Raw genomic sequence first — 24,953 nt, 5'->3', positions numbered from 1 at the left:
TACGAGCAAATGAACGTGCCTGCGCTGTCAGGACACTAACTACAGTGGTTAGCTGCATTCACCTCCGTGGCAATGTCTTGCAGTCCCCCAAGCCTCTTGACTACAGGTATGTGGCTGGATAACAAGTGGATAGACGCTTCATCTCTCTCGCCGTCAGGTGTTGCCGTGAATCATACTTAAGGTAGCTTTCTGCACGCGTCAGCGTAGCGTCAGTCGAGCAAAGTCGAGACAAGTCGCATAAGAGGAGCAACAAAAACGCGCGATTCCGGTACCGGGAATCGAACCCGGGCCTCCTGGGTGAGTGCCAGGTATCCTAGCCACTAGACCACACCGGATAACGACGGCAGTGCTCTTTCCAGCGAACGCAGCAGCCACCCACGGTTAACTGACGACAACTGTAAAAAATCCACTCTCTCGCGTTATAGAACGGCGTGCCACGGACGCATTTCGTGGAGACGGACGCCAGCAATGATGAGAGCAAAAGGTGCCTACAAATCCTGTCGTTGCACCACGCACTGTTCTACGGCAATTCACCAAGCAGACGCTCACGCCTTGTTGTGCTGTTTCCTTTGCGGGCAATGAGTGCACCTGCCTTCGACACAGGAAACATTACACGTTTGGCAGCTGTGGGATTGGAACCCACGCCTCCGAAGAGAATGGTGCCTGAAACCAGCGCCTTAGACCGCTCGGCCACGCTACCTACACAACACGCGCGTCACAAGAGCTGCGTCCTACCCCACGAGAACACACCGCAACGGCACAAAAATGAGACGTAAAAAGTGGCAACTGTGGGATTCGAACCCACGCCTCCGAAGAGACTGGTGCCTAAAACCAGCGCCTTAGACCGCTCGGCCACGTTACCGTTGGAGCAGCAGCCGCAAAACGTTTCCTTTGTACTACAAAGATCACTTCGAAATGGAAGTATCTTGGCAATCGCCGTGCCATGTATTTCCACTGCTCTCCCACTGGAAGCGTCTCTTTAGGCCATCCATCCACAGCAAGAAAAAGCCGTGCCCGCCGTATGGTAGCGACGCCACTTGTCTGTAGCTGTCGCAGTTAAGGAGACAGCGTCAAGAGACGTTTTCGTGCCGTGACCAGGTTTCGAACCTGGGCTTTCCGTAACCACTAAAGTATCGTAGCTGTAACTGTCAGGCGGAACTAGAATGCTCCATGTATCAAACATATGTGAGCTCAAGGAGGTTACACTTGAAGAAAAAGCGGCAGCTTAACGCGATCACAGCAAAGCCCCCGGCAGCTACGGGATTCGAAACCGCGCGTACAGAGAGTCTGGTGCCTTAAACCAGCGCCTTAAAGCGCTCGGCCACGCTACATGCGCTGCTTGGTGCGCCAGTGTTCCTAGCATTTGTACAAACAGTGCACGCCACAGCTTCCTGTTCTGCTGGGACTGGCTGCTCATCCATCGCACTTCAAACAACTGCCCTTTTCGACTACAGAGAGCAGCGGACGTCTGCGCTCTGGGAGGCGACATTACGTGTTGGGGATGAAGTGGTAGGGCAAACTGCGGCCTGCGGAACACGAGTGAAAAAATCAAGAGAGTACTGTCATTTCGAGTACTCGTCATTGCAACGGCAGCAAGGCAAAACTTTCAAAATTGCCGTGACCAGGATTCGAACCTGGGTTATTGCGGCCACAACGCAATGTCCTAACCACTAGACGATCACGGCCACGGACGCGCCCGCGAAAGCAGCTGCCTGTAATGCAAGTGGCGATACACAGCAGAGCCTAGGCCAAGGTGTACGCCACAGCAGTGTGAGACACGGTCTCCATCACATGTATACGAGCAAATGAACGTGCCTGCGCTGTCAGGACACTAACTACAGTGGTTAGCTGCATTCACCTCCGTGGCAATGTCTTGCAGTCCCCCAAGCCTCTTGACTACAGGTATGTGGCTGGATAACAAGTGGATAGACGCTTCATCTCTCTCGCCGTCAGGTGTTGCCGTGAATCATACTTAAGGTAGCTTTCTGCACGCGTCAGCGTAGCGTCAGTCGAGCAAAGTCGAGACAAGTCGCATAAGAGGAGCAACAAAAACGCGCGATTCCGGTACCGGGAATCGAACCCGGGCCTCCTGGGTGAGTGCCAGGTATCCTAGCCACTAGACCACACCGGATAACGACGGCAGTGCTCTTTCCAGCGAACGCAGCAGCCACCCACGGTTAACTGACGACAACTGTAAAAAATCCACTCTCTCGCGTTATAGAACGGCGTGCCACGGACGCATTTCGTGGAGACGGACGCCAGCAATGATGAGAGCAAAAGGTGCCTACAAATCCTGTCGTTGCACCACGCACTGTTCTACGGCAATTCACCAAGCAGACGCTCACGCCTTGTTGTGCTGTTTCCTTTGCGGGCAATGAGTGCACCTGCCTTCGACACAGGAAACATTACACGTTTGGCAGCTGTGGGATTGGAACCCACGCCTCCGAAGAGAATGGTGCCTGAAACCAGCGCCTTAGACCGCTCGGCCACGCTACCTACACAACACGCGCGTCACAAGAGCTGCGTCCTACCCCACGAGAACACACCGCAACGGCACAAAAATGAGACGTAAAAAGTGGCAACTGTGGGATTCGAACCCACGCCTCCGAAGAGACTGGTGCCTAAAACCAGCGCCTTAGACCGCTCGGCCACGTTACCGTTGGAGCAGCAGCCGCAAAACGTTTCCTTTGTACTACAAAGATCACTTCGAAATGGAAGTATCTTGGCAATCGCCGTGCCATGTATTTCCACTGCTCTCCCACTGGAAGCGTCTCTTTAGGCCATCCATCCACAGCAAGAAAAAGCCGTGCCCGCCGTATGGTAGCGACGCCACTTGTCTGTAGCTGTCGCAGTTAAGGAGACAGCGTCAAGAGACGTTTTCGTGCCGTGACCAGGTTTCGAACCTGGGCTTTCCGTAACCACTAAAGTATCGTAGCTGTAACTGTCAGGCGGAACTAGAATGCTCCATGTATCAAACATATGTGAGCTCAAGGAGGTTACACTTGAAGAAAAAGCGGCAGCTTAACGCGATCACAGCAAAGCCCCCGGCAGCTACGGGATTCGAAACCGCGCGTACAGAGAGTCTGGTGCCTTAAACCAGCGCCTTAAAGCGCTCGGCCACGCTACATGCGCTGCTTGGTGCGCCAGTGTTCCTAGCATTTGTACAAACAGTGCACGCCACAGCTTCCTGTTCTGCTGGGACTGGCTGCTCATCCATCGCACTTCAAACAACTGCCCTTTTCGACTACAGAGAGCAGCGGACGTCTGCGCTCTGGGAGGCGACATTACGTGTTGGGGATGAAGTGGTAGGGCAAACTGCGGCCTGCGGAACACGAGTGAAAAAATCAAGAGAGTACTGTCATTTCGAGTACTCGTCATTGCAACGGCAGCAAGGCAAAACTTTCAAAATTGCCGTGACCAGGATTCGAACCTGGGTTATTGCGGCCACAACGCAATGTCCTAACCACTAGACGATCACGGCCACGGACGCGCCCGCGAAAGCAGCTGCCTGTAATGCAAGTGGCGATACACAGCAGAGCCTAGGCCAAGGTGTACGCCACAGCAGTGTGAGACACGGTCTCCATCACATGTATACGAGCAAATGAACGTGCCTGCGCTGTCAGGACACTAACTACAGTGGTTAGCTGCATTCACCTCCGTGGCAATGTCTTGCAGTCCCCCAAGCCTCTTGACTACAGGTATGTGGCTGGATAACAAGTGGATAGACGCTTCATCTCTCTCGCCGTCAGGTGTTGCCGTGAATCATACTTAAGGTAGCTTTCTGCACGCGTCAGCGTAGCGTCAGTCGAGCAAAGTCGAGACAAGTCGCATAAGAGGAGCAACAAAAACGCGCGATTCCGGTACCGGGAATCGAACCCGGGCCTCCTGGGTGAGAGCCAGGTATCCTAGCCACTAGACCACACCGGATAACGACGGCAGTGCTCTTTCCAGCGAACGCAGCAGCCACCCACGGTTAACTGACGACAACTGTAAAAAATCCACTCTCTCGCGTTATAGAACGGCGTGCCACGGACGCATTTCGTGGAGACGGACGCCAGCAATGATGAGAGCAAAAGGTGCCTACAAATCCTGTCGTTGCACCACGCACTGTTCTACGGCAATTCACCAAGCAGACGCTCACGCCTTGTTGTGCTGTTTCCTTTGCGGGCAATGAGTGCACCTGCCTTCGACACAGGAAACATTACACGTTTGGCAGCTGTGGGATTGGAACCCACGCCTCCGAAGAGAATGGTGCCTGAAACCAGCGCCTTAGACCGCTCGGCCACGCTACCTACACAACACGCGCGTCACAAGAGCTGCGTCCTACCCCACGAGAACACACCGCAACGGCACAAAAATGAGACGTAAAAAGTGGCAACTGTGGGATTCGAACCCACGCCTCCGAAGAGACTGGTGCCTAAAACCAGCGCCTTAGACCGCTCGGCCACGTTACCGTTGGAGCAGCAGCCGCAAAACGTTTCCTTTGTACTACAAAGATCACTTCGAAATGGAAGTATCTTGGCAATCGCCGTGCCATGTATTTCCACTGCTCTCCCACTGGAAGCGTCTCTTTAGGCCATCCATCCACAGCAAGAAAAAGCCGTGCCCGCCGTATGGTAGCGACGCCACTTGTCTGTAGCTGTCGCAGTTAAGGAGACAGCGTCAAGAGACGTTTTCGTGCCGTGACCAGGTTTCGAACCTGGGCTTTCCGTAACCACTAAAGTATCGTAGCTGTAACTGTCAGGCGGAACTAGAATGCTCCATGTATCAAACATATGTGAGCTCAAGGAGGTTACACTTGAAGAAAAAGCGGCAGCTTAACGCGATCACAGCAAAGCCCCCGGCAGCTACGGGATTCGAAACCGCGCGTACAGAGAGTCTGGTGCCTTAAACCAGCGCCTTAAAGCGCTCGGCCACGCTACATGCGCTGCTTGGTGCGCCAGTGTTCCTAGCATTTGTACAAACAGTGCACGCCACAGCTTCCTGTTCTGCTGGGACTGGCTGCTCATCCATCGCACTTCAAACAACTGCCCTTTTCGACTACAGAGAGCAGCGGACGTCTGCGCTCTGGGAGGCGACATTACGTGTTGGGGATGAAGTGGTAGGGCAAACTGCGGCCTGCGGAACACGAGTGAAAAAATCAAGAGAGTACTGTCATTTCGAGTACTCGTCATTGCAACGGCAGCAAGGCAAAACTTTCAAAATTGCCGTGACCAGGATTCGAACCTGGGTTATTGCGGCCACAACGCAATGTCCTAACCACTAGACGATCACGGCCACGGACGCGCCCGCGAAAGCAGCTGCCTGTAATGCAAGTGGCGATACACAGCAGAGCCTAGGCCAAGGTGTACGCCACAGCAGTGTGAGACACGGTCTCCATCACATGTATACGAGCAAATGAACGTGCCTGCGCTGTCAGGACACTAACTACAGTGGTTAGCTGCATTCACCTCCGTGGCAATGTCTTGCAGTCCCCCAAGCCTCTTGACTACAGGTATGTGGCTGGATAACAAGTGGATAGACGCTTCATCTCTCTCGCCGTCAGGTGTTGCCGTGAATCATACTTAAGGTAGCTTTCTGCACGCGTCAGCGTAGCGTCAGTCGAGCAAAGTCGAGACAAGTCGCATAAGAGGAGCAACAAAAACGCGCGATTCCGGTACCGGGAATCGAACCCGGGCCTCCTGGGTGAGAGCCAGGTATCCTAGCCACTAGACCACACCGGATAACGACGGCAGTGCTCTTTCCAGCGAACGCAGCAGCCACCCACGGTTAACTGACGACAACTGTAAAAAATCCACTCTCTCGCGTTATAGAACGGCGTGCCACGGACGCATTTCGTGGAGACGGACGCCAGCAATGATGAGAGCAAAAGGTGCCTACAAATCCTGTCGTTGCACCACGCACTGTTCTACGGCAATTCACCAAGCAGACGCTCACGCCTTGTTGTGCTGTTTCCTTTGCGGGCAATGAGTGCACCTGCCTTCGACACAGGAAACATTACACGTTTGGCAGCTGTGGGATTGGAACCCACGCCTCCGAAGAGAATGGTGCCTGAAACCAGCGCCTTAGACCGCTCGGCCACGCTACCTACACAACACGCGCGTCACAAGAGCTGCGTCCTACCCCACGAGAACACACCGCAACGGCACAAAAATGAGACGTAAAAAGTGGCAACTGTGGGATTCGAACCCACGCCTCCGAAGAGACTGGTGCCTAAAACCAGCGCCTTAGACCGCTCGGCCACGTTACCGTTGGAGCAGCAGCCGCAAAACGTTTCCTTTGTACTACAAAGATCACTTCGAAATGGAAGTATCTTGGCAATCGCCGTGCCATGTATTTCCACTGCTCTCCCACTGGAAGCGTCTCTTTAGGCCATCCATCCACAGCAAGAAAAAGCCGTGCCCGCCGTATGGTAGCGACGCCACTTGTCTGTAGCTGTCGCAGTTAAGGAGACAGCGTCAAGAGACGTTTTCGTGCCGTGACCAGGTTTCGAACCTGGGCTTTCCGTAACCACTAAAGTATCGTAGCTGTAACTGTCAGGCGGAACTAGAATGCTCCATGTATCAAACATATGTGAGCTCAAGGAGGTTACACTTGAAGAAAAAGCGGCAGCTTAACGCGATCACAGCAAAGCCCCCGGCAGCTACGGGATTCGAAACCGCGCGTACAGAGAGTCTGGTGCCTTAAACCAGCGCCTTAAAGCGCTCGGCCACGCTACATGCGCTGCTTGGTGCGCCAGTGTTCCTAGCATTTGTACAAACAGTGCACGCCACAGCTTCCTGTTCTGCTGGGACTGGCTGCTCATCCATCGCACTTCAAACAACTGCCCTTTTCGACTACAGAGAGCAGCGGACGTCTGCGCTCTGGGAGGCGACATTACGTGTTGGGGATGAAGTGGTAGGGCAAACTGCGGCCTGCGGAACACGAGTGAAAAAATCAAGAGAGTACTGTCATTTCGAGTACTCGTCATTGCAACGGCAGCAAGGCAAAACTTTCAAAATTGCCGTGACCAGGATTCGAACCTGGGTTATTGCGGCCACAACGCAATGTCCTAACCACTAGACGATCACGGCCACGGACGCGCCCGCGAAAGCAGCTGCCTGTAATGCAAGTGGCGATACACAGCAGAGCCTAGGCCAAGGTGTACGCCACAGCAGTGTGAGACACGGTCTCCATCACATGTATACGAGCAAATGAACGTGCCTGCGCTGTCAGGACACTAACTACAGTGGTTAGCTGCATTCACCTCCGTGGCAATGTCTTGCAGTCCCCCAAGCCTCTTGACTACAGGTATGTGGCTGGATAACAAGTGGATAGACGCTTCATCTCTCTCGCCGTCAGGTGTTGCCGTGAATCATACTTAAGGTAGCTTTCTGCACGCGTCAGCGTAGCGTCAGTCGAGCAAAGTCGAGACAAGTCGCATAAGAGGAGCAACAAAAACGCGCGATTCCGGTACCGGGAATCGAACCCGGGCCTCCTGGGTGAGAGCCAGGTATCCTAGCCACTAGACCACACCGGATAACGACGGCAGTGCTCTTTCCAGCGAACGCAGCAGCCACCCACGGTTAACTGACGACAACTGTAAAAAATCCACTCTCTCGCGTTATAGAACGGCGTGCCACGGACGCATTTCGTGGAGACGGACGCCAGCAATGATGAGAGCAAAAGGTGCCTACAAATCCTGTCGTTGCACCACGCACTGTTCTACGGCAATTCACCAAGCAGACGCTCACGCCTTGTTGTGCTGTTTCCTTTGCGGGCAATGAGTGCACCTGCCTTCGACACAGGAAACATTACACGTTTGGCAGCTGTGGGATTGGAACCCACGCCTCCGAAGAGAATGGTGCCTGAAACCAGCGCCTTAGACCGCTCGGCCACGCTACCTACACAACACGCGCGTCACAAGAGCTGCGTCCTACCCCACGAGAACACACCGCAACGGCACAAAAATGAGACGTAAAAAGTGGCAACTGTGGGATTCGAACCCACGCCTCCGAAGAGACTGGTGCCTAAAACCAGCGCCTTAGACCGCTCGGCCACGTTACCGTTGGAGCAGCAGCCGCAAAACGTTTCCTTTGTACTACAAAGATCACTTCGAAATGGAAGTATCTTGGCAATCGCCGTGCCATGTATTTCCACTGCTCTCCCACTGGAAGCGTCTCTTTAGGCCATCCATCCACAGCAAGAAAAAGCCGTGCCCGCCGTATGGTAGCGACGCCACTTGTCTGTAGCTGTCGCAGTTAAGGAGACAGCGTCAAGAGACGTTTTCGTGCCGTGACCAGGTTTCGAACCTGGGCTTTCCGTAACCACTAAAGTATCGTAGCTGTAACTGTCAGGCGGAACTAGAATGCTCCATGTATCAAACATATGTGAGCTCAAGGAGGTTACACTTGAAGAAAAAGCGGCAGCTTAACGCGATCACAGCAAAGCCCCCGGCAGCTACGGGATTCGAAACCGCGCGTACAGAGAGTCTGGTGCCTTAAACCAGCGCCTTAAAGCGCTCGGCCACGCTACATGCGCTGCTTGGTGCGCCAGTGTTCCTAGCATTTGTACAAACAGTGCACGCCACAGCTTCCTGTTCTGCTGGGACTGGCTGCTCATCCATCGCACTTCAAACAACTGCCCTTTTCGACTACAGAGAGCAGCGGACGTCTGCGCTCTGGGAGGCGACATTACGTGTTGGGGATGAAGTGGTAGGGCAAACTGCGGCCTGCGGAACACGAGTGAAAAAATCAAGAGAGTACTGTCATTTCGAGTACTCGTCATTGCAACGGCAGCAAGGCAAAACTTTCAAAATTGCCGTGACCAGGATTCGAACCTGGGTTATTGCGGCCACAACGCAATGTCCTAACCACTAGACGATCACGGCCACGGACGCGCCCGCGAAAGCAGCTGCCTGTAATGCAAGTGGCGATACACAGCAGAGCCTAGGCCAAGGTGTACGCCACAGCAGTGTGAGACACGGTCTCCATCACATGTATACGAGCAAATGAACGTGCCTGCGCTGTCAGGACACTAACTACAGTGGTTAGCTGCATTCACCTCCGTGGCAATGTCTTGCAGTCCCCCAAGCCTCTTGACTACAGGTATGTGGCTGGATAACAAGTGGATAGACGCTTCATCTCTCTCGCCGTCAGGTGTTGCCGTGAATCATACTTAAGGTAGCTTTCTGCACGCGTCAGCGTAGCGTCAGTCGAGCAAAGTCGAGACAAGTCGCATAAGAGGAGCAACAAAAACGCGCGATTCCGGTACCGGGAATCGAACCCGGGCCTCCTGGGTGAGAGCCAGGTATCCTAGCCACTAGACCACACCGGATAACGACGGCAGTGCTCTTTCCAGCGAACGCAGCAGCCACCCACGGTTAACTGACGACAACTGTAAAAAATCCACTCTCTCGCGTTATAGAACGGCGTGCCACGGACGCATTTCGTGGAGACGGACGCCAGCAATGATGAGAGCAAAAGGTGCCTACAAATCCTGTCGTTGCACCACGCACTGTTCTACGGCAATTCACCAAGCAGACGCTCACGCCTTGTTGTGCTGTTTCCTTTGCGGGCAATGAGTGCACCTGCCTTCGACACAGGAAACATTACACGTTTGGCAGCTGTGGGATTGGAACCCACGCCTCCGAAGAGAATGGTGCCTGAAACCAGCGCCTTAGACCGCTCGGCCACGCTACCTACACAACACGCGCGTCACAAGAGCTGCGTCCTACCCCACGAGAACACACCGCAACGGCACAAAAATGAGACGTAAAAAGTGGCAACTGTGGGATTCGAACCCACGCCTCCGAAGAGACTGGTGCCTAAAACCAGCGCCTTAGACCGCTCGGCCACGTTACCGTTGGAGCAGCAGCCGCAAAACGTTTCCTTTGTACTACAAAGATCACTTCGAAATGGAAGTATCTTGGCAATCGCCGTGCCATGTATTTCCACTGCTCTCCCACTGGAAGCGTCTCTTTAGGCCATCCATCCACAGCAAGAAAAAGCCGTGCCCGCCGTATGGTAGCGACGCCACTTGTCTGTAGCTGTCGCAGTTAAGGAGACAGCGTCAAGAGACGTTTTCGTGCCGTGACCAGGTTTCGAACCTGGGCTTTCCGTAACCACTAAAGTATCGTAGCTGTAACTGTCAGGCGGAACTAGAATGCTCCATGTATCAAACATATGTGAGCTCAAGGAGGTTACACTTGAAGAAAAAGCGGCAGCTTAACGCGATCACAGCAAAGCCCCCGGCAGCTACGGGATTCGAAACCGCGCGTACAGAGAGTCTGGTGCCTTAAACCAGCGCCTTAAAGCGCTCGGCCACGCTACATGCGCTGCTTGGTGCGCCAGTGTTCCTAGCATTTGTACAAACAGTGCACGCCACAGCTTCCTGTTCTGCTGGGACTGGCTGCTCATCCATCGCACTTCAAACAACTGCCCTTTTCGACTACAGAGAGCAGCGGACGTCTGCGCTCTGGGAGGCGACATTACGTGTTGGGGATGAAGTGGTAGGGCAAACTGCGGCCTGCGGAACACGAGTGAAAAAATCAAGAGAGTACTGTCATTTCGAGTACTCGTCATTGCAACGGCAGCAAGGCAAAACTTTCAAAATTGCCGTGACCAGGATTCGAACCTGGGTTATTGCGGCCACAACGCAATGTCCTAACCACTAGACGATCACGGCCACGGACGCGCCCGCGAAAGCAGCTGCCTGTAATGCAAGTGGCGATACACAGCAGAGCCTAGGCCAAGGTGTACGCCACAGCAGTGTGAGACACGGTCTCCATCACATGTATACGAGCAAATGAACGTGCCTGCGCTGTCAGGACACTAACTACAGTGGTTAGCTGCATTCACCTCCGTGGCAATGTCTTGCAGTCCCCCAAGCCTCTTGACTACAGGTATGTGGCTGGATAACAAGTGGATAGACGCTTCATCTCTCTCGCCGTCAGGTGTTGCCGTGAATCATACTTAAGGTAGCTTTCTGCACGCGTCAGCGTAGCGTCAGTCGAGCAAAGTCGAGACAAGTCGCATAAGAGGAGCAACAAAAACGCGCGATTCCGGTACCGGGAATCGAACCCGGGCCTCCTGGGTGAGAGCCAGGTATCCTAGCCACTAGACCACACCGGATAACGACGGCAGTGCTCTTTCCAGCGAACGCAGCAGCCACCCACGGTTAACTGACGACAACTGTAAAAAATCCACTCTCTCGCGTTATAGAACGGCGTGCCACGGACGCATTTCGTGGAGACGGACGCCAGCAATGATGAGAGCAAAAGGTGCCTACAAATCCTGTCGTTGCACCACGCACTGTTCTACGGCAATTCACCAAGCAGACGCTCACGCCTTGTTGTGCTGTTTCCTTTGCGGGCAATGAGTGCACCTGCCTTCGACACAGGAAACATTACACGTTTGGCAGCTGTGGGATTGGAACCCACGCCTCCGAAGAGAATGGTGCCTGAAACCAGCGCCTTAGACCGCTCGGCCACGCTACCTACACAACACGCGCGTCACAAGAGCTGCGTCCTACCCCACGAGAACACACCGCAACGGCACAAAAATGAGACGTAAAAAGTGGCAACTGTGGGATTCGAACCCACGCCTCCGAAGAGACTGGTGCCTAAAACCAGCGCCTTAGACCGCTCGGCCACGTTACCGTTGGAGCAGCAGCCGCAAAACGTTTCCTTTGTACTACAAAGATCACTTCGAAATGGAAGTATCTTGGCAATCGCCGTGCCATGTATTTCCACTGCTCTCCCACTGGAAGCGTCTCTTTAGGCCATCCATCCACAGCAAGAAAAAGCCGTGCCCGCCGTATGGTAGCGACGCCACTTGTCTGTAGCTGTCGCAGTTAAGGAGACAGCGTCAAGAGACGTTTTCGTGCCGTGACCAGGTTTCGAACCTGGGCTTTCCGTAACCACTAAAGTATCGTAGCTGTAACTGTCAGGCGGAACTAGAATGCTCCATGTATCAAACATATGTGAGCTCAAGGAGGTTACACTTGAAGAAAAAGCGGCAGCTTAACGCGATCACAGCAAAGCCCCCGGCAGCTACGGGATTCGAAACCGCGCCTACAGAGAGTCTGGTGCCTTAAACCAGCGCCTTAAAGCGCTCGGCCACGCTACATGCGCTGCTTGGTGCGCCAGTGTTCCTAGCATTTGTACAAACAGTGCACGCCACAGCTTCCTGTTCTGCTGGGACTGGCTGCTCATCCATCGCACTTCAAACAACTGCCCTTTTCGACTACAGAGAGCAGCGGACGTCTGCGCTCTGGGAGGCGACATTACGTGTTGGGGATGAAGTGGTAGGGCAAACTGCGGCCTGCGGAACACGAGTGAAAAAATCAAGAGAGTACTGTCATTTCGAGTACTCGTCATTGCAACGGCAGCAAGGCAAAACTTTCAAAATTGCCGTGACCAGGATTCGAACCTGGGTTATTGCGGCCACAACGCAATGTCCTAACCACTAGACGATCACGGCCACGGACGCGCCCGCGAAAGCAGCTGCCTGTAATGCAAGTGGCGATACACAGCAGAGCCTAGGCCAAGGTGTACGCCACAGCAGTGTGAGACACGGTCTCCATCACATGTATACGAGCAAATGAACGTGCCTGCGCTGTCAGGACACTAACTACAGTGGTTAGCTGCATTCACCTCCGTGGCAATGTCTTGCAGTCCCCCAAGCCTCTTGACTACAGGTATGTGGCTGGATAACAAGTGGATAGACGCTTCATCTCTCTCGCCGTCAGGTGTTGCCGTGAATCATACTTAAGGTAGCTTTCTGCACGCGTCAGCGTAGCGTCAGTCGAGCAAAGTCGAGACAAGTCGCATAAGAGGAGCAACAAAAACGCGCGATTCCGGTACCGGGAATCGAACCCGGGCCTCCTGGGTGAGAGCCAGGTATCCTAGCCACTAGACCACACCGGATAACGACGGCAGTGCTCTTTCCAGCGAACGCAGCAGCCACCCACGGTTAACTGACGACAACTGTAAAAAATCCACTCTCTCGCGTTATAGAACGGCGTGCCACGGACGCATTTCGTGGAGACGGACGCCAGCAATGATGAGAGCAAAAGGTGCCTACAAATCCTGTCGTTGCACCACGCACTGTTCTACGGCAATTCACCAAGCAGACGCTCACGCCTTGTTGTGCTGTTTCCTTTGCGGGCAATGAGTGCACCTGCCTTCGACACAGGAAACATTACACGTTTGGCAGCTGTGGGATTGGAACCCACGCCTCCGAAGAGAATGGTGCCTGAAACCAGCGCCTTAGACCGCTCGGCCACGCTACCTACACAACACGCGCGTCACAAGAGCTGCGTCCTACCCCACGAGAACACACCGCAACGGCACAAAAATGAGACGTAAAAAGTGGCAACTGTGGGATTCGAACCCACGCCTCCGAAGAGACTGGTGCCTAAAACCAGCGCCTTAGACCGCTCGGCCACGTTACCGTTGGAGCAGCAGCCGCAAAACGTTTCCTTTGTACTACAAAGATCACTTCGAAATGGAAGTATCTTGGCAATCGCCGTGCCATGTATTTCCACTGCTCTCCCACTGGAAGCGTCTCTTTAGGCCATCCATCCACAGCAAGAAAAAGCCGTGCCCGCCGTATGGTAGCGACGCCACTTGTCTGTAGCTGTCGCAGTTAAGGAGACAGCGTCAAGAGACGTTTTCGTGCCGTGACCAGGTTTCGAACCTGGGCTTTCCGTAACCACTAAAGTATCGTAGCTGTAACTGTCAGGCGGAACTAGAATGCTCCATGTATCAAACATATGTGAGCTCAAGGAGGTTACACTTGAAGAAAAAGCGGCAGCTTAACGCGATCACAGCAAAGCCCCCGGCAGCTACGGGATTCGAAACCGCGCCTACAGAGAGTCTGGTGCCTTAAACCAGCGCCTTAAAGCGCTCGGCCACGCTACATGCGCTGCTTGGTGCGCCAGTGTTCCTAGCATTTGTACAAACAGTGCACGCCACAGCTTCCTGTTCTGCTGGGACTGGCTGCTCATCCATCGCACTTCAAACAACTGCCCTTTTCGACTACAGAGAGCAGCGGACGTCTGCGCTCTGGGAGGCGACATTACGTGTTGGGGATGAAGTGGTAGGGCAAACTGCGGCCTGCGGAACACGAGTGAAAAAATCAAGAGAGTACTGTCATTTCGAGTACTCGTCATTGCAACGGCAGCAAGGCAAAACTTTCAAAATTGCCGTGACCAGGATTCGAACCTGGGTTATTGCGGCCACAACGCAATGTCCTAACCACTAGACGATCACGGCCACGGACGCGCCCGCGAAAGCAGCTGCCTGTAATGCAAGTGGCGATACACAGCAGAGCCTAGGCCAAGGTGTACGCCACAGCAGTGTGAGACACGGTCTCCATCACATGTATACGAGCAAATGAACGTGCCTGCGCTGTCAGGACACTAACTACAGTGGTTAGCTGCATTCACCTCCGTGGCAATGTCTTGCAGTCCCCCAAGCCTCTTGACTACAGGTATGTGGCTGGATAACAAGTGGATAGACGCTTCATCTCTCTCGCCGTCAGGTGTTGCCGTGAATCATACTTAAGGTAGCTTTCTGCACGCGTCAGCGTAGCGTCAGTCGAGCAAAGTCGAGACAAGTCGCATAAGAGGAGCAACAAAAACGCGCGATTCCGGTACCGGGAATCGAACCCGGGCCTCCTGGGTGAGAGCCAGGTATCCTAGCCACTAGACCACACCGGATAACGACGGCAGTGCTCTTTCCAGCGAACGCAGCAGCCACCCACGGTTAACTGACGACAACTGTAAAAAATCCACTCTCTCGCGTTATAGAACGGCGTGCCACGGACGCATTTCGTGGAGACGGACGCCAGCAATGATGAGAGCAAAAGGTGCCTACAAATCCTGTCGTTGCACCACGCACTGTTCTACGGCAATTCACCAAGCAGACGCTCACGCCTTGTTGTGCTGTTTCCTTTGCGGGCAATGAGTGCACCTGCCTTCGACACAGGAAACATTACACGTTTGGCAGCTGTGGGATTGGAACCCACGCCTCCGAAGAGAATGGTGCCTGAAACCAGCGCCTTAGACCGCTCGGCCACGCTACCTACACAACACGCGCGTCACAAGAGCTGCGTCCTACCCCACGAGAACACACCGCAACGGCACAAAAATGAGACGTAAAAAGTGGCAACTGTGGGATTCGAACCCACGCCTCCGAAGAGACTGGTGCCTAAAACCAGCGCCTTAGACCGCTCGGCCACGTTACCGTTGGAGCAGCAGCCGCAAAACGTTTCCTTTGTACTACAAAGATCACTTCGAAATGGAAGTATCTTGGCAATCGCCGTGCCATGTATTTCCACTGCTCTCCCACTGGAAGCGTCTCTTTAGGCCATCCATCCACAGCAAGAAAAAGCCGTGCCCGCCGTATGGTAGCGACGCCACTTGTCTGTAGCTGTCGCAGTTAAGGAGACAGCGTCAAGAGACGTTTTCGTGCCGTGACCAGGTTTCGAACCTGGGCTTTCCGTAACCACTAAAGTATCGTAGCTGTAACTGTCAGGCGGAACTAGAATGCTCCATGTATCAAACATATGTGAGCTCAAGGAGGTTACACTTGAAGAAAAAGCGGCAGCTTAACGCGATCACAGCAAAGCCCCCGGCAGCTACGGGATTCGAAACCGCGCCTACAGAGAGTCTGGTGCCTTAAACCAGCGCCTTAAAGCGCTCGGCCACGCTACATGCGCTGCTTGGTGCGCCAGTGTTCCTAGCATTTGTACAAACAGTGCACGCCACAGCTTCCTGTTCTGCTGGGACTGGCTGCTCATCCATCGCACTTCAAACAACTGCCCTTTTCGACTACAGAGAGCAGCGGACGTCTGCGCTCTGGGAGGCGACATTACGTGTTGGGGATGAAGTGGTAGGGCAAACTGCGGCCTGCGGAACACGAGTGAAAAAATCAAGAGAGTACTGTCATTTCGAGTACTCGTCATTGCAACGGCAGCAAGGCAAAACTTTCAAAATTGCCGTGACCAGGATTCGAACCTGGGTTATTGCGGCCACAACGCAATGTCCTAACCACTAGACGATCACGGCCACGGACGCGCCCGCGAAAGCAGCTGCCTGTAATGCAAGTGGCGATACACAGCAGAGCCTAGGCCAAGGTGTACGCCACAGCAGTGTGAGACACGGTCTCCATCACATGTATACGAGCAAATGAACGTGCCTGCGCTGTCAGGACACTAACTACAGTGGTTAGCTGCATTCACCTCCGTGGCAATGTCTTGCAGTCCCCCAAGCCTCTTGACTACAGGTATGTGGCTGGATAACAAGTGGATAGACGCTTCATCTCTCTCGCCGTCAGGTGTTGCCGTGAATCATACTTAAGGTAGCTTTCTGCACGCGTCAGCGTAGCGTCAGTCGAGCAAAGTCGAGACAAGTCGCATAAGAGGAGCAACAAAAACGCGCGATTCCGGTACCGGGAATCGAACCCGGGCCTCCTGGGTGAGAGCCAGGTATCCTAGCCACTAGACCACACCGGATAACGACGGCAGTGCTCTTTCCAGCGAACGCAGCAGCCACCCACGGTTAACTGACGACAACTGTAAAAAATCCACTCTCTCGCGTTATAGAACGGCGTGCCACGGACGCATTTCGTGGAGACGGACGCCAGCAATGATGAGAGCAAAAGGTGCCTACAAATCCTGTCGTTGCACCACGCACTGTTCTACGGCAATTCACCAAGCAGACGCTCACGCCTTGTTGTGCTGTTTCCTTTGCGGGCAATGAGTGCACCTGCCTTCGACACAGGAAACATTACACGTTTGGCAGCTGTGGGATTGGAACCCACGCCTCCGAAGAGAATGGTGCCTGAAACCAGCGCCTTAGACCGCTCGGCCACGCTACCTACACAACACGCGCGTCACAAGAGCTGCGTCCTACCCCACGAGAACACACCGCAACGGCACAAAAATGAGACGTAAAAAGTGGCAACTGTGGGATTCGAACCCACGCCTCCGAAGAGACTGGTGCCTAAAACCAGCGCCTTAGACCGCTCGGCCACGTTACCGTTGGAGCAGCAGCCGCAAAACGTTTCCTTTGTACTACAAAGATCACTTCGAAATGGAAGTATCTTGGCAATCGCCGTGCCATGTATTTCCACTGCTCTCCCACTGGAAGCGTCTCTTTAGGCCATCCATCCACAGCAAGAAAAAGCCGTGCCCGCCGTATGGTAGCGACGCCACTTGTCTGTAGCTGTCGCAGTTAAGGAGACAGCGTCAAGAGACGTTTTCGTGCCGTGACCAGGTTTCGAACCTGGGCTTTCCGTAACCACTAAAGTATCGTAGCTGTAACTGTCAGGCGGAACTAGAATGCTCCATGTATCAAACATATGTGAGCTCAAGGAGGTTACACTTGAAGAAAAAGCGGCAGCTTAACGCGATCACAGCAAAGCCCCCGGCAGCTACGGGATTCGAAACCGCGCCTACAGAGAGTCTGGTGCCTTAAACCAGCGCCTTAAAGCGCTCGGCCACGCTACATGCGCTGCTTGGTGCGCCAGTGTTCCTAGCATTTGTACAAACAGTGCACGCCACAGCTTCCTGTTCTGCTGGGACTGGCTGCTCATCCATCGCACTTCAAACAACTGCCCTTTTCGACTACAGAGAGCAGCGGACGTCTGCGCTCTGGGAGGCGACATTACGTGTTGGGGATGAAGTGGTAGGGCAAACTGCGGCCTGCGGAACACGAGTGAAAAAATCAAGAGAGTACTGTCATTTCGAGTACTCGTCATTGCAACGGCAGCAAGGCAAAACTTTCAAAATTGCCGTGACCAGGATTCGAACCTGGGTTATTGCGGCCACAACGCAATGTCCTAACCACTAGACGATCACGGCCACGGACGCGCCCGCGAAAGCAGCTGCCTGTAATGCAAGTGGCGATACACAGCAGAGCCTAGGCCAAGGTGTACGCCACAGCAGTGTGAGACACGGTCTCCATCACATGTATACGAGCAAATGAACGTGCCTGCGCTGTCAGGACACTAACTACAGTGGTTAGCTGCATTCACCTCCGTGGCAATGTCTTGCAGTCCCCCAAGCCTCTTGACTACAGGTATGTGGCTGGATAACAAGTGGATAGACGCTTCATCTCTCTCGCCGTCAGGTGTTGCCGTGAATCATACTTAAGGTAGCTTTCTGCACGCGTCAGCGTAGCGTCAGTCGAGCAAAGTCGAGACAAGTCGCATAAGAGGAGCAACAAAAACGCGCGATTCCGGTACCGGGAATCGAACCCGGGCCTCCTGGGTGAGAGCCAGGTATCCTAGCCACTAGACCACACCGGATAACGACGGCAGTGCTCTTTCCAGCGAACGCAGCAGCCACCCACGGTTAACTGACGACAACTGTAAAAAATCCACTCTCTCGCGTTATAGAACGGCGTGCCACGGACGCATTTCGTGGAGACGGACGCCAGCAATGATGAGAGCAAAAGGTGCCTACAAATCCTGTCGTTGCACCACGCACTGTTCTACGGCAATTCACCAAGCAGACGCTCACGCCTTGTTGTGCTGTTTCCTTTGCGGGCAATGAGTGCACCTGCCTTCGACACAGGAAACATTACACGTTTGGCAGCTGTGGGATTGGAACCCACGCCTCCGAAGAGAATGGTGCCTGAAACCAGCGCCTTAGACCGCTCGGCCACGCTACCTACACAACACGCGCGTCACAAGAGCTGCGTCCTACCCCACGAGAACACACCGCAACGGCACAAAAATGAGACGTAAAAAGTGGCAACTGTGGGATTCGAACCCACGCCTCCGAAGAGACTGGTGCCTAAAACCAGCGCCTTAGACCGCTCGGCCACGTTACCGTTGGAGCAGCAGCCGCAAAAACGTTTCCTTTGTACTACAAAGATCACTTCGAAATGGAAGTATCTTGGCAATCGCCGTGCCATGTATTTCCACTGCTCTCCCACTGGAAGCGTCTCTTTAGGCCATCCATCCACAGCAAGAAAAAGCCGTGCCCGCCGTATGGTAGCGACGCCACTTGTCTGTAGCTGTCGCAGTTAAGGAGACAGCGTCAAGAGACGTTTTCGTGCCGTGACCAGGTTTCGAACCTGGGCTTTCCGTAACCACTAAAGTATCGTAGCTGTAACTGTCAGGCGGAACTAGAATGCTCCATGTATCAAACATATGTGAGCTCAAGGAGGTTACACTTGAAGAAAAAGCGGCAGCTTAACGCGATCACAGCAAAGCCCCCGGCAGCTACGGGATTCGAAACCGCGCCTACAGAGAGTCTGGTGCCTTAAACCAGCGCCTTAAAGCGCTCGGCCACGCTACATGCGCTGCTTGGTGCGCCAGTGTTCCTAGCATTTGTACAAACAGTGCACGCCACAGCTTCCTGTTCTGCTGGGACTGGCTGCTCATCCATCGCACTTCAAACAACTGCCCTTTTCGACTACAGAGAGCAGCGGACGTCTGCGCTCTGGGAGGCGACATTACGTGTTGGGGATGAAGTGGTAGGGCAAACTGCGGCCTGCGGAACACGAGTGAAAAAATCAAGAGAGTACTGTCATTTCGAGTACTCGTCATTGCAACGGCAGCAAGGCAAAACTTTCAAAATTGCCGTGACCAGGATTCGAACCTGGGTTATTGCGGCCACAACGCAATGTCCTAACCACTAGACGATCACGGCCACGGACGCGCCCGCGAAAGCAGCTGCCTGTAATGCAAGTGGCGATACACAGCAGAGCCTAGGCCAAGGTGTACGCCACAGCAGTGTGAGACACGGTCTCCATCACATGTATACGAGCAAATGAACGTGCCTGCGCTGTCAGGACACTAACTACAGTGGTTAGCTGCATTCACCTCCGTGGCAATGTCTTGCAGTCCCCAAGCCTCTTGACTACAGGTATGTGGCTGGATAACAAGTGGATAGACGCTTCATCTCTCTCGCCGTCAGGTGTTGCCGTGAATCATACTTAAGGTAGCTTTCTGCACGCGTCAGCGTAGCGTCAGTCGAGCAAAGTCGAGACAAGTCGCATAAGAGGAGCAACAAAAACGCGCGATTCCGGTACCGGGAATCGAACCCGGGCCTCCTGGGTGAGAGCCAGGTATCCTAGCCACTAGACCACACCGGATAACGACGGCAGTGCTCTTTCCAGCGAACGCAGCAGCCACCCACGGTTAACTGACGACAACTGTAAAAAATCCCCTCTCTCGCGTTATAGAACGGCGTGCCACGGACGCATTTCGTGGAGACGGACGCCAGCAATGATGAGAGCAAAAGGTGCCTACAAATCCTGTCGTTGCACCACGCACTGTTCTACGGCAATTCACCAAGCAGACGCTCACGCCTTGTTGTGCTGTTTCCTTTGCGGGCAATGAGTGCACCTGCCTTCGACACAGGAAACATTACACGTTTGGCAGCTGTGGGATTGGAACCCACGCCTCCGAAGAGAATGGTGCCTGAAACCAGCGCCTTAGACCGCTCGGCCACGCTACCTACACAACACGCGCGTCACAAGAGCTGCGTCCTACCCCACGAGAACACACCGCAACGGCACAAAAATGAGACGTAAAAAGTGGCAACTGTGGGATTCGAACCCACGCCTCCGAAGAGACTGGTGCCTAAAACCAGCGCCTTAGACCGCTCGGCCACGTTACCGTTGGAGCAGCAGCCGCAAAACGTTTCCTTTGTACTACAAAGATCACTTCGAAATGGAAGTATCTTGGCAATCGCCGTGCCATGTATTTCCACTGCTCTCCCACTGGAAGCGTCTCTTTAGGCCATCCATCCACAGCAAGAAAAAGCCGTGCCCGCCGTATGGTAGCGACGCCACTTGTCTGTAGCTGTCGCAGTTAAGGAGACAGCGTCAAGAGACGTTTTTCGTGCCGTGACCAGGTTTCGAACCTGGGCTTTCCGTAACCACTAAAGTATCCGTAGCTGTAACTGTCAGGCGGAACTAGAATGCTCCATGTATCAAACATATGTGAGCTCAAGGAGGTTACACTTGAAGAAAAAGCGGCAGCTTAACGCGATCACAGCAAAGCCCCCGGCAGCTACGGGATTCGAAACCGCGCCTACAGAGAGTCTGGTGCCCTTAAACCAGCGCCTTAAAGCGCTCGGCCACGCTACATGCGCTGCTTGGTGCGCCAGTGTTCCTAGCATTTGTACAAACAGTGCACGCCACAGCTTCCTGTTCTGCTGGGACTGGCTGCTCATCCATCGCACTTCAAACAACTGCCCTTTTCGACTACAGAGAGCAGCGGACGTCTGCGCTCTGGGAGGCGACATTACGTGTTGGGGATGAAGTGTAGGGCAAACTGCGGCCTGCGGAACACGAGTGAAAAAATCAAGAGAGTACTGTCATTTCGAGTACTCGTCCATTGCAACGGCAGCAAGGGCAAAACTTTCAAAATTGCCGTGACCCAGGATTCGAACCTGGGTTATTGCGGCCACAAACGCAATGTCCTAACCACTAGACGATCACGGCCACGGACGCGCCCGCGAAAGCAGCTGCCTGTAATGCAAGTGGCGATACACAGCAGAGCCCTAGGCCAAGGTGTACGCCACAGCAGTGTGAGACACGGTCTCCATCACATGTATACGAGCAAATGAACGTGCCTGCGCTGTCAGGACACTAACTACAGTGGTTAGCTGCATTCACCTCCGTGGCAATGTCTTGCAGTCCCCCAAGCCTCTTGACTACAGGTATGTGGCTGGATAACAAGTGGATAGACGCTTCATCTCTCTCGCCGTCAGGTGTTGCCGTGAATCATACTTAAGGTAGCTTTCTGCACGCGTCAGCGTAGGCGTCAGTCGAGCAAAGTCGAGACAAGTCGCATAAGAGGAGCAACAAAAACGCGCGATTCCGGTACCCGGGAATCGAACCCGGGCCTCCTGGGTGAGAGCCAGGTATCCTAGCCACTAGACCACACCGGATAACGACGGCTGTGCTCTTTCCAGCGAACGCAGCAGCCACCCACGGTTAACTGACGACAACTGTAAAAAATCCACTCTCTCGCGTATAGAACGGCGTGCCACGGACGCATTTCGTGGAGACGGACGCCAGCAATGATGAGAGCAAAAGGTGCCTACAAATCCTGACGTTGCACCCACGCACTGTTCTACGGCAATTCCACCAAGCAGACGCTCACGCCTTGTTGTGCTGTTTCCTTTGCGGGCAATGAGTGCACCTGCCTTCGACACAGGAAACATTACACGTTTGGCAGCTGTGGGATTGGAACCCACGCCTCCGAAGAGAATGGTGCCTGAAACCAGCGCCTTAGACCCGCTCGGCCACGCTACCTACACAACACGCGCGTCACAAGAGCTGCGTCCTACCCCACGAGAACACACCGCAACGGCACAAAAATGAGACGTAAAAAGTGGCAACTGTGGGATTCGAACCCACGCCTCCGAAGAGACTGGTGCCTAAAACCAGCGCCTTAGACCCGCTCGGGCCACGTTACCGTTGGAGCAGCAGCCGCAAAACGTTTCCTTTGTACTACAAAGATCACTTCGAAATGGAATGTATCTTGGCAATCGCCGTGCCATGTATTTTCCACTGCTCTCCCACTGGAAGCGTCTCTTTAGGCCATCCATCCACAGCAAGAAAAAGCCGTGCCCGCCGTATGGTAGCGGACGCCACCCCCTTGTCTGTACAGCGTCAAGAGACGTTTTCGTGCCGTGACCAGGTTTCGAACCTGGGCTTTCCGTAACCACTAAAGTATCGTAGCTGTAACTGTCAGGCGGAACTAGAATGCTTCCATGTATCAAACATATGTGAGCTCAAGGAGGTTACACTTGAAGAAAAAGCGGCAGCTTAACGCGATCACAGCAAAGCCCCCGGCAGCTACGGGATTCGAAACCGCGCGTACAGAGAGTCTGGTGCCTTAAACCAGCGCCTTAAAGCGCTCGGCCACGCTACATGCGCTGCTTGGTGCGCCAGTGTTCCTAGCATTTGTACAAACAGTGCACGCCACAGCTTCCTGTTCTGCTGGGACTGGCTGCTCATCCATCGCACTTCAAACAACTGCCCTTTTCGACTACAGAGAGCAGCGGGACGTCTGCGCTCTGGGAGGCGACATTACGTGTTGGGGATGAAGTGGTAGGGCCAACTGCGGCCTGCGGAACACGAGTGAAAAAATCAAGAGAGTACTGTCATTTCTTTCGAGTACTCGTCATTGCAACGGCAGCAAGGCAAAACTTTCAAAATTGCCGTGACCAGGATTCGAACCTGGGTTATTGCGGCCACAACGCAATGTCCTAACCACTAGACGATCACGGCCACGGACGCGCCCGCGAAAGCAGCTGCCGGTAATGCAAGTGGCGATACACAGCAGAGCCTAGGCCAAGGTGTACGCCACAGCAGTGTGAGACACGGTCTCCATCACATGTATACGAGCAAATGAACGTGCCTGCGCTGTCAGGACACTAACTACAGTGGTTAGCTGCATTCACCTCCGTGGCAATGTCTTGCAGTCCCCCAAGCCTCTTGACTACAGGTATGTGGCTGGATAACAAGTGGATAGACGCTTCATCTCTCTCGCCGTCAGGTGTTGCCGTGAATCATACTTAACGTAGCTTTCTGCACGCGTCAGCGTAGCGTCAGTCGAGCAAAGTCGAGACAAGTCGCATAAGAGGAGCAACAAAAACGCGCGATTCCGGTACCGGGAATCGAACCCGGGCCTCCTGGGTGAGAGCCAGGTATCCTAGCCACTAGACCACACCGGATAACGACGGCAGTGCTCTTTCCAGCGAACGCAGCAGCCACCCACGGTTAACTGACGACAACTGTAAAAAATCCACTCTCTCGCGTTATAGAACGGCGTGCTCCGGACGCATTTCGTGGAGACGGACGCCAGCAATGATGAGAGCAAAAGGTGCCTACAAATCCTGTCGTTGCACCACGCACTGTTCTACGACAATTCACCAAGCAGACGCTCACGCCTTGTTGTGCTGTTTCCTTTGCGGGCAATGAGTGCATCTGCCTTCGACACAGGAAACATTACACGTTTGGCAGCTGTGGGATTGGAACCCACGCCTCCGAAGAGAATGGTGCCTGAAACCAGCGCCTTAGACCGCTCGGCCACGCTACCTACACAACACGCGCGTCACAAGAGCTGCGTCCTACCCCACGAGAACACACCGCAACGGCACAAAAATGAGATGTAAAAAGTGGCAACGGTGGGATTCGAACCCACGCCTCCGAAGAGACTGGTGCCTAAAACCAGCGCCTTAGACCGCTCGGCCACGTTACCGTTGGAGCAGCAGCCGCAAAACGTTTCCTTTGTACTACAAAGATCACTTCGAAATGGAAGTATCTTGGCAATCGCCGTGCCATGTATTTCCACTGCACTCCCACTGGAAGCGTCTCTTTAGGCCATCCACAGCAAGAAAAAGCCGTGCCCGCCGTGTGGCAGCGACGCCACTTGTCTGTAGCTGTCGCAGTTAAGGAGACAGCGTCAAGAGACGTTTTCGTGCCGTGACCAGGTTTCGAACCTGGGCTTTCCGTAACCACTAAAGTATCGTAGCTGTAACTGTCAGGCGGAGCTAGAATGCTCCATGTATCAAACATATGTGAGCTCAAGGAGGTTACACTTGAAGAAAAAGCGGCAGGTTAACGCGATCACAGCAAAGCCCCCGGCAGCTACGGGACTCGAAACCGCGCCTACAGAGAGACTGGTGCCTGAAACCAGCGCCTTAAAGCGCTCGGCCACGCTACATGCGCTGCTTGGTGCGCCAGTGTTCCTAGCATTTGTACAAACAGTGCACGCCACAGCTTCCTGTTCTGCTGGGACTGGCTGCTCATCCATCGCACTTCAAACAACTGCCCTTTTCGACTACAGAGAGCAGCGGACGTCTGCGCTCTGGGAGGCGACATTACGTGTTGGGGATGAAGTGGTAGGGCAAACTGCGGCCTGCGGAACACGACCGAAAAAGTCAAGAGAGTACTGTCATTTCGAGTACTCGTCATTGCAACGGCAGCAAGGCAAA

General features: G+C 53.9%; 40 non-coding genes across 40 annotated transcripts; all 40 read right to left on the bottom strand.

The window, feature by feature from the left end:
- Positions 1-263: 263 nt before the first annotated feature.
- Trnae-cuc lies at positions 264-335 on the bottom strand. The gene has a single exon. It is a non-coding gene; the product is annotated as a tRNA-Glu (tRNA).
- Positions 336-780: 445 nt separating this feature from the next.
- Trnal-uag lies at positions 781-862 on the bottom strand. The gene has a single exon. It is a non-coding gene; the product is annotated as a tRNA-Leu (tRNA).
- A 751-nt stretch (positions 863-1,613) lies between these two features.
- On the bottom strand, positions 1,614-1,685 carry Trnah-gug. Its single transcript has one exon. It is a non-coding gene; the product is annotated as a tRNA-His (tRNA).
- Positions 1,686-2,059: 374 nt separating this feature from the next.
- Positions 2,060-2,131, bottom strand: Trnae-cuc. The gene has a single exon. It is a non-coding gene; the product is annotated as a tRNA-Glu (tRNA).
- A 445-nt stretch (positions 2,132-2,576) lies between these two features.
- Trnal-uag lies at positions 2,577-2,658 on the bottom strand. Its single transcript has one exon. It is a non-coding gene; the product is annotated as a tRNA-Leu (tRNA).
- Positions 2,659-3,409: 751 nt separating this feature from the next.
- On the bottom strand, positions 3,410-3,481 carry Trnah-gug. The gene has a single exon. It is a non-coding gene; the product is annotated as a tRNA-His (tRNA).
- A 374-nt stretch (positions 3,482-3,855) lies between these two features.
- Trnae-cuc lies at positions 3,856-3,927 on the bottom strand. Its single transcript has one exon. It is a non-coding gene; the product is annotated as a tRNA-Glu (tRNA).
- Positions 3,928-4,372: 445 nt separating this feature from the next.
- Positions 4,373-4,454, bottom strand: Trnal-uag. Its single transcript has one exon. It is a non-coding gene; the product is annotated as a tRNA-Leu (tRNA).
- A 751-nt stretch (positions 4,455-5,205) lies between these two features.
- On the bottom strand, positions 5,206-5,277 carry Trnah-gug. The gene has a single exon. It is a non-coding gene; the product is annotated as a tRNA-His (tRNA).
- Positions 5,278-5,651: 374 nt separating this feature from the next.
- Trnae-cuc lies at positions 5,652-5,723 on the bottom strand. The gene has a single exon. It is a non-coding gene; the product is annotated as a tRNA-Glu (tRNA).
- Positions 5,724-6,168: 445 nt separating this feature from the next.
- On the bottom strand, positions 6,169-6,250 carry Trnal-uag. The gene has a single exon. It is a non-coding gene; the product is annotated as a tRNA-Leu (tRNA).
- A 751-nt stretch (positions 6,251-7,001) lies between these two features.
- On the bottom strand, positions 7,002-7,073 carry Trnah-gug. Its single transcript has one exon. It is a non-coding gene; the product is annotated as a tRNA-His (tRNA).
- Positions 7,074-7,447: 374 nt separating this feature from the next.
- Positions 7,448-7,519, bottom strand: Trnae-cuc. Its single transcript has one exon. It is a non-coding gene; the product is annotated as a tRNA-Glu (tRNA).
- A 445-nt stretch (positions 7,520-7,964) lies between these two features.
- Trnal-uag lies at positions 7,965-8,046 on the bottom strand. The gene has a single exon. It is a non-coding gene; the product is annotated as a tRNA-Leu (tRNA).
- A 751-nt stretch (positions 8,047-8,797) lies between these two features.
- On the bottom strand, positions 8,798-8,869 carry Trnah-gug. The gene has a single exon. It is a non-coding gene; the product is annotated as a tRNA-His (tRNA).
- Positions 8,870-9,243: 374 nt separating this feature from the next.
- Positions 9,244-9,315, bottom strand: Trnae-cuc. The gene has a single exon. It is a non-coding gene; the product is annotated as a tRNA-Glu (tRNA).
- Positions 9,316-9,760: 445 nt separating this feature from the next.
- Positions 9,761-9,842, bottom strand: Trnal-uag. The gene has a single exon. It is a non-coding gene; the product is annotated as a tRNA-Leu (tRNA).
- A 751-nt stretch (positions 9,843-10,593) lies between these two features.
- Trnah-gug lies at positions 10,594-10,665 on the bottom strand. Its single transcript has one exon. It is a non-coding gene; the product is annotated as a tRNA-His (tRNA).
- A 374-nt stretch (positions 10,666-11,039) lies between these two features.
- Positions 11,040-11,111, bottom strand: Trnae-cuc. The gene has a single exon. It is a non-coding gene; the product is annotated as a tRNA-Glu (tRNA).
- A 445-nt stretch (positions 11,112-11,556) lies between these two features.
- Trnal-uag lies at positions 11,557-11,638 on the bottom strand. Its single transcript has one exon. It is a non-coding gene; the product is annotated as a tRNA-Leu (tRNA).
- Positions 11,639-12,389: 751 nt separating this feature from the next.
- Positions 12,390-12,461, bottom strand: Trnah-gug. Its single transcript has one exon. It is a non-coding gene; the product is annotated as a tRNA-His (tRNA).
- Positions 12,462-12,835: 374 nt separating this feature from the next.
- On the bottom strand, positions 12,836-12,907 carry Trnae-cuc. The gene has a single exon. It is a non-coding gene; the product is annotated as a tRNA-Glu (tRNA).
- A 445-nt stretch (positions 12,908-13,352) lies between these two features.
- Positions 13,353-13,434, bottom strand: Trnal-uag. The gene has a single exon. It is a non-coding gene; the product is annotated as a tRNA-Leu (tRNA).
- Positions 13,435-14,185: 751 nt separating this feature from the next.
- Positions 14,186-14,257, bottom strand: Trnah-gug. The gene has a single exon. It is a non-coding gene; the product is annotated as a tRNA-His (tRNA).
- Positions 14,258-14,631: 374 nt separating this feature from the next.
- Trnae-cuc lies at positions 14,632-14,703 on the bottom strand. The gene has a single exon. It is a non-coding gene; the product is annotated as a tRNA-Glu (tRNA).
- Positions 14,704-15,148: 445 nt separating this feature from the next.
- Trnal-uag lies at positions 15,149-15,230 on the bottom strand. The gene has a single exon. It is a non-coding gene; the product is annotated as a tRNA-Leu (tRNA).
- A 751-nt stretch (positions 15,231-15,981) lies between these two features.
- Positions 15,982-16,053, bottom strand: Trnah-gug. The gene has a single exon. It is a non-coding gene; the product is annotated as a tRNA-His (tRNA).
- Positions 16,054-16,427: 374 nt separating this feature from the next.
- Trnae-cuc lies at positions 16,428-16,499 on the bottom strand. Its single transcript has one exon. It is a non-coding gene; the product is annotated as a tRNA-Glu (tRNA).
- Positions 16,500-16,944: 445 nt separating this feature from the next.
- Trnal-uag lies at positions 16,945-17,026 on the bottom strand. Its single transcript has one exon. It is a non-coding gene; the product is annotated as a tRNA-Leu (tRNA).
- Positions 17,027-17,777: 751 nt separating this feature from the next.
- On the bottom strand, positions 17,778-17,849 carry Trnah-gug. The gene has a single exon. It is a non-coding gene; the product is annotated as a tRNA-His (tRNA).
- Positions 17,850-18,223: 374 nt separating this feature from the next.
- Positions 18,224-18,295, bottom strand: Trnae-cuc. The gene has a single exon. It is a non-coding gene; the product is annotated as a tRNA-Glu (tRNA).
- A 445-nt stretch (positions 18,296-18,740) lies between these two features.
- Positions 18,741-18,822, bottom strand: Trnal-uag. The gene has a single exon. It is a non-coding gene; the product is annotated as a tRNA-Leu (tRNA).
- A 752-nt stretch (positions 18,823-19,574) lies between these two features.
- On the bottom strand, positions 19,575-19,646 carry Trnah-gug. Its single transcript has one exon. It is a non-coding gene; the product is annotated as a tRNA-His (tRNA).
- A 373-nt stretch (positions 19,647-20,019) lies between these two features.
- On the bottom strand, positions 20,020-20,091 carry Trnae-cuc. Its single transcript has one exon. It is a non-coding gene; the product is annotated as a tRNA-Glu (tRNA).
- A 445-nt stretch (positions 20,092-20,536) lies between these two features.
- Positions 20,537-20,618, bottom strand: Trnal-uag. The gene has a single exon. It is a non-coding gene; the product is annotated as a tRNA-Leu (tRNA).
- Positions 20,619-21,373: 755 nt separating this feature from the next.
- Trnat-ugu lies at positions 21,374-21,447 on the bottom strand. Its single transcript has one exon. It is a non-coding gene; the product is annotated as a tRNA-Thr (tRNA).
- A 376-nt stretch (positions 21,448-21,823) lies between these two features.
- Positions 21,824-21,896, bottom strand: Trnae-cuc. Its single transcript has one exon. It is a non-coding gene; the product is annotated as a tRNA-Glu (tRNA).
- A 1,276-nt stretch (positions 21,897-23,172) lies between these two features.
- Trnah-gug lies at positions 23,173-23,244 on the bottom strand. The gene has a single exon. It is a non-coding gene; the product is annotated as a tRNA-His (tRNA).
- Positions 23,245-23,618: 374 nt separating this feature from the next.
- On the bottom strand, positions 23,619-23,690 carry Trnae-cuc. Its single transcript has one exon. It is a non-coding gene; the product is annotated as a tRNA-Glu (tRNA).
- Positions 23,691-24,135: 445 nt separating this feature from the next.
- Trnal-uag lies at positions 24,136-24,217 on the bottom strand. The gene has a single exon. It is a non-coding gene; the product is annotated as a tRNA-Leu (tRNA).
- Positions 24,218-24,953: the final 736 nt, after the last annotated feature.

Source organism: Schistocerca americana, unplaced genomic scaffold, assembly GCF_021461395.2.
Source record: "Schistocerca americana isolate TAMUIC-IGC-003095 unplaced genomic scaffold, iqSchAmer2.1 HiC_scaffold_776, whole genome shotgun sequence".
NCBI classification, from domain to species: Eukaryota; Metazoa; Arthropoda; class Insecta; order Orthoptera; family Acrididae; genus Schistocerca; species Schistocerca americana.
The sequence above is the reverse complement of the archived record's forward strand: the minus strand, read 5'-3'. Positions and strand labels throughout refer to the sequence as shown.